Here is a 9,512-nt window from a genome sequence, read left to right on the forward strand (position 1 = left end):
GTACTAATAACATGACTTCTCCAATGTCTTCTGCAAAAGATGCTTTGTAGAAACCATGACCAATAAGTACAGCACAATACAATGCAATACAAAAATCATTTGAATACTGTGACCCTAATTCCATATTTTTCCAGTTTGTGGAGTAGCAAGGAACAGTTCACACTGTCAAAGGCCTTTAATATGTTACAAAAAATTCCTGTGGTATGCAGTGAACTGTCCAGAGGGACCTAATTTTATGTAAAAAAAAATGGCTTATAGCAGATACTGTGGATATGCGTTTTTGAAATCCAATTGGTTTCTTGGGACAATTTTAAATTCTTTTATGAGATTTTTAATTTGTGTTGTGACTACCTTTTCAAATATTTTTTAGTTGTGGAGGGAGAGAGATTGGGTCATAGTTTCCCATTTGTGCCTTTTTTGAATAGTGGCTTATCTACAGTGTATTTTAGAGTGTCTGGAAATATACCTTCTTGTAGGTACTGGTTAACTATTGCAATTACTGTCTGTGCAATTATTTTAGATGCTGTTTTAAACACTTGTGGGGGCATAGAACCAATGGCTCTATCCCTCAATAATATTGCTGGCTCACCACAGCAAGAACAACTGTATCTTTGCCAGATCAGTTGTCTGTAGAACACTCTATTCTGCATACATTGTGTATACACTGTGAGAATAAAAGTATTCACAGTAAGTGAAGGGAGGGCAAGTGATAATTTATCATCATAATTAGCACCCCACTCTATTTTTGTTGGTATCCCATCCCATCCTGCTGGCATTTTAATTTTTAGTGTTAGTACCACATTTTCTACCTTTTACAGTAGTTCAGCTGACTGTAGTGAAAAATTCATCTTTAAATTGTTCAGTGTTAAGCAATTATATGTTATGTGGGTAATTTTCTACATTGATGTTTGATTTGTTTACGTTTATAAATAATTAATTAAATGATAATGATATTTGAGCGGGATTTACAAAAGTTTTGCACTATATCTTGATTTCAGAAATATCATGGCCTCAAGCTGTGACACCTGTTTCAGCTTTGATCACTGACTATAATGGCGTTAATTTGTTTTCCCTTTCCAAAATAAATTTATTATTTGCCAGCTATTTTTCTGCCCTTGCAACTTTTTTAAGAATATATTTGTAAATTTTTACTTAGGTAACAAAGTCAGGACTGTCACTGTGTTTTAGTTCCCTATGTAGCTGTCTTTTCCTTGCACTTGTAATTTTTATTCCTTTAGTGATCCACATTACTTTATTTCCTACTTTTCATGGTGTACACTAAGGTGGAAAGTTTCATTAAAAATGTGCAGGAAGTTTTCCAAGAAAGTAACAAAATTTTCAGAACATGAAATACTTTGATCTATAGCCCACTTCATCTTATTTAATCTGTGATGGAATAAATTCATATTTTCTGTACTGAACTGGTGTATGCTTTAGGTTTTTTTCAGAGCACGTTTTTGTTGTTCTTGATAACTCCATAAACTGAACACGATCATCAGAAGGTCCTAAATCTAAAGCAGACTTGCTTGCCTCATTATAAGTACAATTGGTTAAAATATTCTCTATACATGTTGCTGACATTTCATTTACTCGAATAAAATCAGTGAAATTAGCACTGAAACCCAATATTTGAGTTATGCCAATGAATTTTGTTCAGTTGTTGGCTTCACTGGCAAAATCTATTATGAAATCAGCAATTACTATTCTTTTATTACATTTTGGTAACATGCACTGGAATTGTTTTGGTATTTCTGTGGCTCAAACTCTATACACAGATAAAATTGCAAGAATTTGCCCTAACTCCAAACAGCAGCTTTCAAGTATGCATTCTTTGTTAAGAGAATCAAAATCAGATCTCGATTTATATTCCATTGATCTTTCCAGAAGTATGTTTGATGTTCCTTAAGTCAAATTACTCCTGCAAAAGCTGCTGCCAACATAGAAATTTGCAAGATTATTTAGGACTTTGATACTATCCTTTGTAAGTCAATGTTCATTCAAGCATACAACCTCAATATTCACTATTTCTGACAAAATGATTTGCAAATTGTTAAGTTTTGTTTCTCTGCCTTTTGTATAATTGTATGTTTGTATGTTCAGGTGCATTAAGAATGTATTGTTACTTTTTTGAATATTCTTAATGGCATCTGTTTTGAAAGCCAGTTTGCTTATTTTCATTTCAGCTTTTTTGTTAATTTTTACACCCCCATCTCTGCATACCAGTTTCTCTTACTATGCATGATCTTACAAATATCACTGCACATTTTGCTGACTGTTGATGCATCTAATGTGTTTAGATGCCGCCCATCTTGTCCTATGCATTTATCACTAATAAATTTATTTGAATCCATGAAACCTTCACCAAATCTGTTGCACTGTTCTCTGATACAATTGTCTATGTGTTTACCACTTACTGATCTTCTGAGCAGGATACTACTTAAAATTACCTTTGATTCTGTCTATACATTTTTTGCTATCCACATTAGGTTCCATGCTTCAGTCATGACCTCGCATTCACTGCTGTTCTAAAGCAAGTACTTCCACTCATGAAAGAAACACCTCTATATTTTCCATTGTGACATTGTGATTTACCCATGAAAATGCATTTTGTTTCATTGTACTGCATGTTCTTGAAATGATTAATTAATAGATGTATGCTTGTGGGTGAAAGTGGATTTAGTAGCAAAATGATAGTAGAATACCACTTTAAATGAATAATGCTTTATTGTTAGTAACACATTTACCCCAGTCAAACTCGCAGTTCAACAGTACACAAGAGACTGCCTGTCTCCTCAGTACAGGCCAAAGATCTTAGTACAGATGTTTCGCATTACTCAATACATCGGTCCACCACAGAGCCACCCGCTCAGAGTGCAGAGCAGAGGGTAGGAGCAGTTAGAGAAAGAGAGATGGATTGAAGCGGAGGAAAGTAAAGACACAAGATAATCTTGTAGCCATGCTGGTTGGCACAGAGTCCGACCCACATGGGAGAGTGAGTCATGGCTACATTGGGGGGGGGGGGGGGGGCTGTGGCTGACTGCCTTGGGCACTAATTGTAAACAGACTGTTGTCCAGGATGAGTACATGTTTAATGTTCAGTGATGACAGTATGTTTTTTGACTTATCACAAAGGATCTGTTGTGAGACACAAGTGAGAGAGCAAGGTCAGACGTAGAGGGAGGGTAACTGTTTATATTTATGAGAGGTCTGCCACGTCAAAGAGGCTTGTAAAAGTATGAAAGCATGACAAGTAGTCTGCTACAATGTTATCCATGCATTAAATAAAATGGATGTCTGTCGTATATTGGCTGATGAAGTCCTTATGCCTAAAGCAGCATGGAGGGAGATCACTGGCAGGATTACATAGTGCATCAGTGAGAGAGCAGTGGTCTGTGTAAATAGTAGTGTCATGTGCCTCGATATCACCTTGAAAATAACGTATGGCTTCAGATAGCAAGAAGTTCCCTATCAGAGGTGGACTACTTACACCCAGAAGGAGACAGGTTTTTGGAAAAGAACACAGTTGCTGGTAGTGGGTTGAGCTGGTGTGACTGCATTAGCTACAGCTGTTTTCGCGTCATTAAAGGGTTGAGTCATGTCTTAGGGCCATGTGACCTTGCAATCATCTGAGGTACGCTTGCCTTGTAAGGCACAGTTAGGGGCACCTGAAGACAGGAGGCATGAGGAATGTGGCATCTAAAAAAATTGATCATGCTCGAGAAATGCTGGAGATCACGAAAAGTGACCAGTGGTGGTAAGCTCATAATGTGAGCAACGTGTTCAGACATGGGACGTTTACCTTTGGAGCTCAGGTTGTGCCTCGGGAAGTAATTTCTATGAAACGTGACTGTGATTTGTTGTCATTTATCTCTGTAGTGTTATTTATTTATTTTATTTATTTAGCATCCAATAGATCACACATGTGATATAGGATTTGTCATTTGATTACACATAACACATAACAACACATACACATAATAAATTGACAAACATATACAAACAGCAAACAAATTACATACACATAGTACATAAGTAGTGTACAAGAACTTATTACCCAAAAAACAAAAGTACGTGCTCATGATAAACAATTTTAGATCATGAACTATGCCTTATACACAAAACGTATTATGGATATACACAAAACGTATTACGGATATTTAAGAGATTTTTCCTAAGTATCATAATTACAAAGTTGAAAACATCATTAAATTAGTCTGAATTTTTAAAAATTAAGTAGGCTACAGGTTTCAGTCCACAGTCTGAGAGAGGTATCCATTTACTCTGTAGTAGCATTTTTCCATCACGTATTATTTTACTTCATGCTTGAATTATTTTTGCCTTTCAATTCTTTAATTTGAGATGGAAGTGCATTTAAAAGCTTTATTCCTAAGTGGCTAACATGTTTCTGACTTCTAGTTTTTGCTACATAGGGAATGTGGAAGTCTTTACAATGCCTTGTATTGTGATCATGGTAGCTTGAGTTGGTTTGGAGATCATAGTTATTTTTACTTATCATTTCCAGGCATTTAAAAATATATATTGATAGTACTGTAAGTATCTTTAGTTGTCTGAATAAGGGTCTACAGTGAGTTTGTGGTGGGATGTGTGTCATGATACGAATAGCTCTTTTTTGCATAATAAAAATATCATTTAGTCTTGACCTGGTTTTTCCCCAAAAACGTATGCCATAGCTTGCAACTGATTGGAAATAACTGAAATACCCTGCTCTAATACATTCTTTGCTGCATACCTTGGATATTATTCTTAAGGCAAAACATGCTGAGCTAAGTTTCTGAGTAAGATATGCATAGTGTTCATTCCAGTTTAAATCTTGGTCAATTCGCATTCCCAGAAACTTTGTGGTGCACACTTTTTCTATTTGTTTGCTATCCAGCATAAGGCACATATTTTCCCCTTGACACTTGCTTCCATACTGTATAAAGTTTGTTTTCTTTGTATTTAATGTCAGCTTATTTGAATAAAACCATGACTGTATGTATGAGAGCATTTTCTCTGCTGTAGTACACAATGATTCTTTTATATCACTAATTATGATACTCGCGCCATCTGCAAATAGTAGAATTTTGTCTGAGCTGTCTGGAGCCTGTATATCATTGATATAAATTAGAAATAACAATGGGGCCAGAATGCCCTGTGGAACACCTATTTCAATTTGTTTTGGTTCAGATATGAGTTTAAAATTGTGGAGATTGTTTGATGACCTCAGCTCAACAACTTGTGACCTGTTTTGCACATAAGATTCAAACCATTTTTTAACAGTACCCCTGATGCCTATTGCTTCAAGTTTCTCTAGTAATATTACATGGTTCACAGTATCGAAGGCTTTGGATAAATCTAGATTAATTCCAACAACCTGTTTATTTGACTCCAAATTTCTTTCTCTTTCATTTGTGTAGTCAAATATGGCTGTTTCTGTACTGTGCCTCGCTCGAAAGCCATGTCGACTGTTATTTATTAGTTTATGTTTTTCTAGATATTTTGTAACCCTGATTTTCATTAATTCCTCAAGTATTTTGGAGAAGGCTGGGAGGAGAGATATAGGTCAGTAATTTTCTATTTTATGTATGTCACCATTTTTGTATAGAGGTATCACTTTAGAGATTTTAAGTTTGTCCAGAAATATCCCTTCACTAAGGGACAGGTTTGCTATGTGCACTATAAGTTTGACAACACATGGAGCAATTTTCTTAATTATTGATACAGGTACATCATCCAATCCAGAGGACATTTTGGATTTCAAGCATTTAATGACTTTTAGAACTTCATGCTCATCTGCTGGGATTACCATCATGCTGGTATTTACCATTGGAGTTGTCACTGTTGGTTGTTGCTTAAATTTACTACTTAAAGTAAGGGGAATATTTGCAAAATAATTGTTTACAGACTTTTCCATGGCATCTTTTTCTATGGGAATATTTTCATTATTTTTATGAATGATTTCCTGTTCTTTAGTTTGACCCCCAGTTTCTTTTTTTACCATTTTCCACATCATTCTGGACTTGTTACTAGCCTGCCTTATTAATCTATCATTACTTAATAATTTTGCTTTTGCTATTACTTTGTGGTAAGTCTTTTTGTATGTCCTCACATACTCAACAAACTGCTGATCATGACATGTTTTTAACTTTAAACTTAGTAATTTCATGGTTTCACTTGACTTTTTAATTCTGGGTGTAATCCAGGTCCCTTTGGATTCAGATGATCTATAACTCAAAAGCTTTTTTGGGAAACACATTTCAAAGTATGTCATAAAAGTGGAAGCAAATATACTGTAAGCATCATTTGTGTTTGTTTGTGCCAGGACCTCTGACCAAACTGCATTTTTCAAATTATTTTTGAACTGATTACAATTTTCAGTAGAGAAAAATCGTTTGCACTCCTTTTTATTTTCCTCCTCCTTGGGAGTTGCAGTGAGATTAAAGGTTAGTGCATTATGATCTGATAATCCTATATTCACATTTGTAACTGCAACTTCATGTGTGACCACATTTGAGAAGATGTTATCTATTAGGCTTTCACTGGAATCTGTTGTTCGAGTGGGGGAACATGTTGAAGCTTTTTAGTATGTCTAAAAACTTGTTTTTTACTGGACTCTGGACCAATAGATTAATATTAAAGTCACCACAAATAATTATGGTAGAGTTCTCATTTGAGAAAATGTTGAGCATTTCCTCCAAATTCTTAAGAAAGACTTCAGTTGTAAATTGCTGCAACAATTATTTTCTTCTTTAAACTATATAACTGAACGGCTACTGCCTCAAAATCCTTTTCTATGATTAATGGTTTAGCCTCGTTATCTTAACTTAAATTTGCTGGCCAGAGTGGCCGTGCGGTTCTAGGCGCTACAGTCTGGAACCGAGCAACCACTACGGTCGAAGGTTCAAATGCTGCCTCGGGCATGGATGTATGTGATGTTCTTAGGTTAGATAGGTTTAATTGGTTCTAAGTTCTAGGCGACTGATGACCTCAGAAGTTAAGTTGCATAGTGCTCAGAGCCAGCCATTAACTTAAATTTAAGCTTGGGATTTAGATAAATGCATACACCACCACCTTTGGCATTTTGCCTACAGTACTGACTGGCAAGTTTATATTGGCTGAAGTTTATGCTGTTTAGTTCACTGTCCCTGCACCAATGTTCCATAACACATAAACAGTCAATATGGTCACTATTTGCTGCTACCTCAAGTTCAAGGTACTTGTTTTTAAGACACTGAATGTTCAGACTCATAATTCTTAGCTGATTTGAACAATCCGACTGACCTGTGACTTTACATACTGTTGATGCATTTTCTCTTACACTGTTACAAGATTTCATACCTAGTTGTAGATTCCTCTGCTTGCAAACATTTCCCTGTTATGTGCTGTTGTTCACTGTTTTGCCCCAGCAAAAGTCCTGGCTTCTCAAGGGTGGCTGCCTTCTTCTGGTGTGATGACTGCTCCTATTTCCACTGCTGCTGCTGTGTGCTGTTGCAGTGAATGCCAGTTATTGTGGTAGCTTGGTTGTTGATGTTGGAACTACTGCTTCTGATGTTGCTGTGACTGTTAATGATTCTGGTTGCTTGGTTTTTGATGCTGTAACTATTGCTTCTGTTGTTAGTTCTGCTGCTGCTAATGTTGGTCCAGAAGTAGGTTCCTCTGTTGCTACTGTTTTTTGGACGGTCCATTTGCGTGCTGCTGCTGTTTGTGCTGATGTTTCTGCTATTGAAGATTTATACCATCCCAGTTCGGTGGCTGTCGCTTTGTAATTACATTTAATTGCTTCCCTTATTAAGTTTCCTAACCTGGCCTTCCCATTTCTGTTAAGGTGAAGCCCATGTTTCGTAAAGCATTCTCTATCGAGTGTGCTTGAGTCAATTAATTTCACATTGCTGAATAGCCTACAGCTACTTTTAAGTTTCGCATTAATTCTGTGAATTTCCTTATTCACACATGACCATTCAGGTAAATCATGCCTGTGGGTAAAGTTCACCAGTAAAATGTTTGTATTTGACAGTACTAGCAAAACACTCAAGAACTGTTTATACATTTTCATAGTATTGTTTTCGTAAATGTCTTTAGCTCCAGCGCAAATTACAGCACTGTCCTGCTTGTCATAGTTATATTTTACGATGTTTTTCGTCACTTCTTTGAAACCAGCACCTGGTTTAACCATGCCTGTGACCGTCTTTGATTTACTATTTACTTGCAGTTCTTGAGAAATTCCTTTGGCGTGACTATCTCCAAAGACGTCAAATTTTGATTCTTTCTTCTTTGTCACACGCGTCGGTTTTTGTTTATTTGTATTTTCACTTTGTTGCAAAACGTCGTATTTGTTCCTACCGCAAAATGTGACAGATTTTATGGAGTTTGTTATTCTTTAGTGGACAAGGGATTACCTTTGAGCGACACTTTTATCCACTCGGACGTTGTTTCACTGTCTTGCATCACTTCACTAGCGTTTTGCTTATCCTTATTGCAGGCATCACTGCTATTCGACAGAGCACTATACCTGTTTTTATCTGCAATTATAATTTCATTTGCTGCCTTTGATGCCTGTCTATCGCTTCCTTTCCGCTTCTCACAACTCACCAGGTTCCCGTTTTGTGGCTAAATTGTTTTATCATTTAGAAGATGGCGCAACTTCTTCAGCTCACAGTTTTCATTAGTTATATGCGAAATCTCACGTCTTAGAACATCTACAATTTTTTGTAAACTTAAAATGCGTTCGTTTAGTTTTTCGATTTCACTTTTACAGTTTTCACAGGATTCCTTTTTTACGACAGAACAGTAACTTTTATTCACTCGTTCACTAAGCATCACTACACTTGTCGCCATCTTGATACTTCTTCCGAGACTATGTGGAATACCTGAGAAAGGCGTTGCTCATGTTCTTCAGTGGAGGCAGAGAAGATTAAAGTGTTGTCAAGATAAGTGTAGTAAAATGGAAAGTGGAGAAATGAAGAGTCCACAAAATGTTGCCACATCAGAGCTGCATTTTTTGTTCATGAAACATAAAACAATATTCAAACAAGTCAAAGGTAGTTATAATGGTAGTGTTAGGAATGTCATCTTTGTACAATTGAATCTGGTGATATGCCTTACAACAATCAATGACACTGAAATGCTGAGCAGCACATAATTGCAATCCAGAATCTTGAATATGGGGGAAGGGGTAATTGCCTAAAATTGTGTGAGCATTTGAGCTATGGTAATCCCCACAAATTCTGAAAGTTGGGTACTTCTTGGGGATGGGATGAAGAGTTTATGACCAATTGCTGTCAGAAGGACGTATGATCCCTAACATTAACAATTCCTGAATGCACGCTTCGGCAGCATGAAGTTTCTTAGCCAATAGGTGGTGCACTTTCATGCAGACAGGAGGTCCTTCAGTGGTATGTAGCCTATGACATGTACCATTTGTAATAGCCTTAATGGCAGCCCGAAGCAGTAGCTGCTCCAGCGTGGGGAACAATGTCACATGCAGCACTGTTAAACAGAGGAAGACTGATCTG

Source organism: Schistocerca piceifrons, chromosome 4 (assembly GCF_021461385.2).
Source record: "Schistocerca piceifrons isolate TAMUIC-IGC-003096 chromosome 4, iqSchPice1.1, whole genome shotgun sequence".
In the NCBI taxonomy this organism is placed as follows: Eukaryota; Metazoa; Arthropoda; class Insecta; order Orthoptera; family Acrididae; genus Schistocerca; species Schistocerca piceifrons.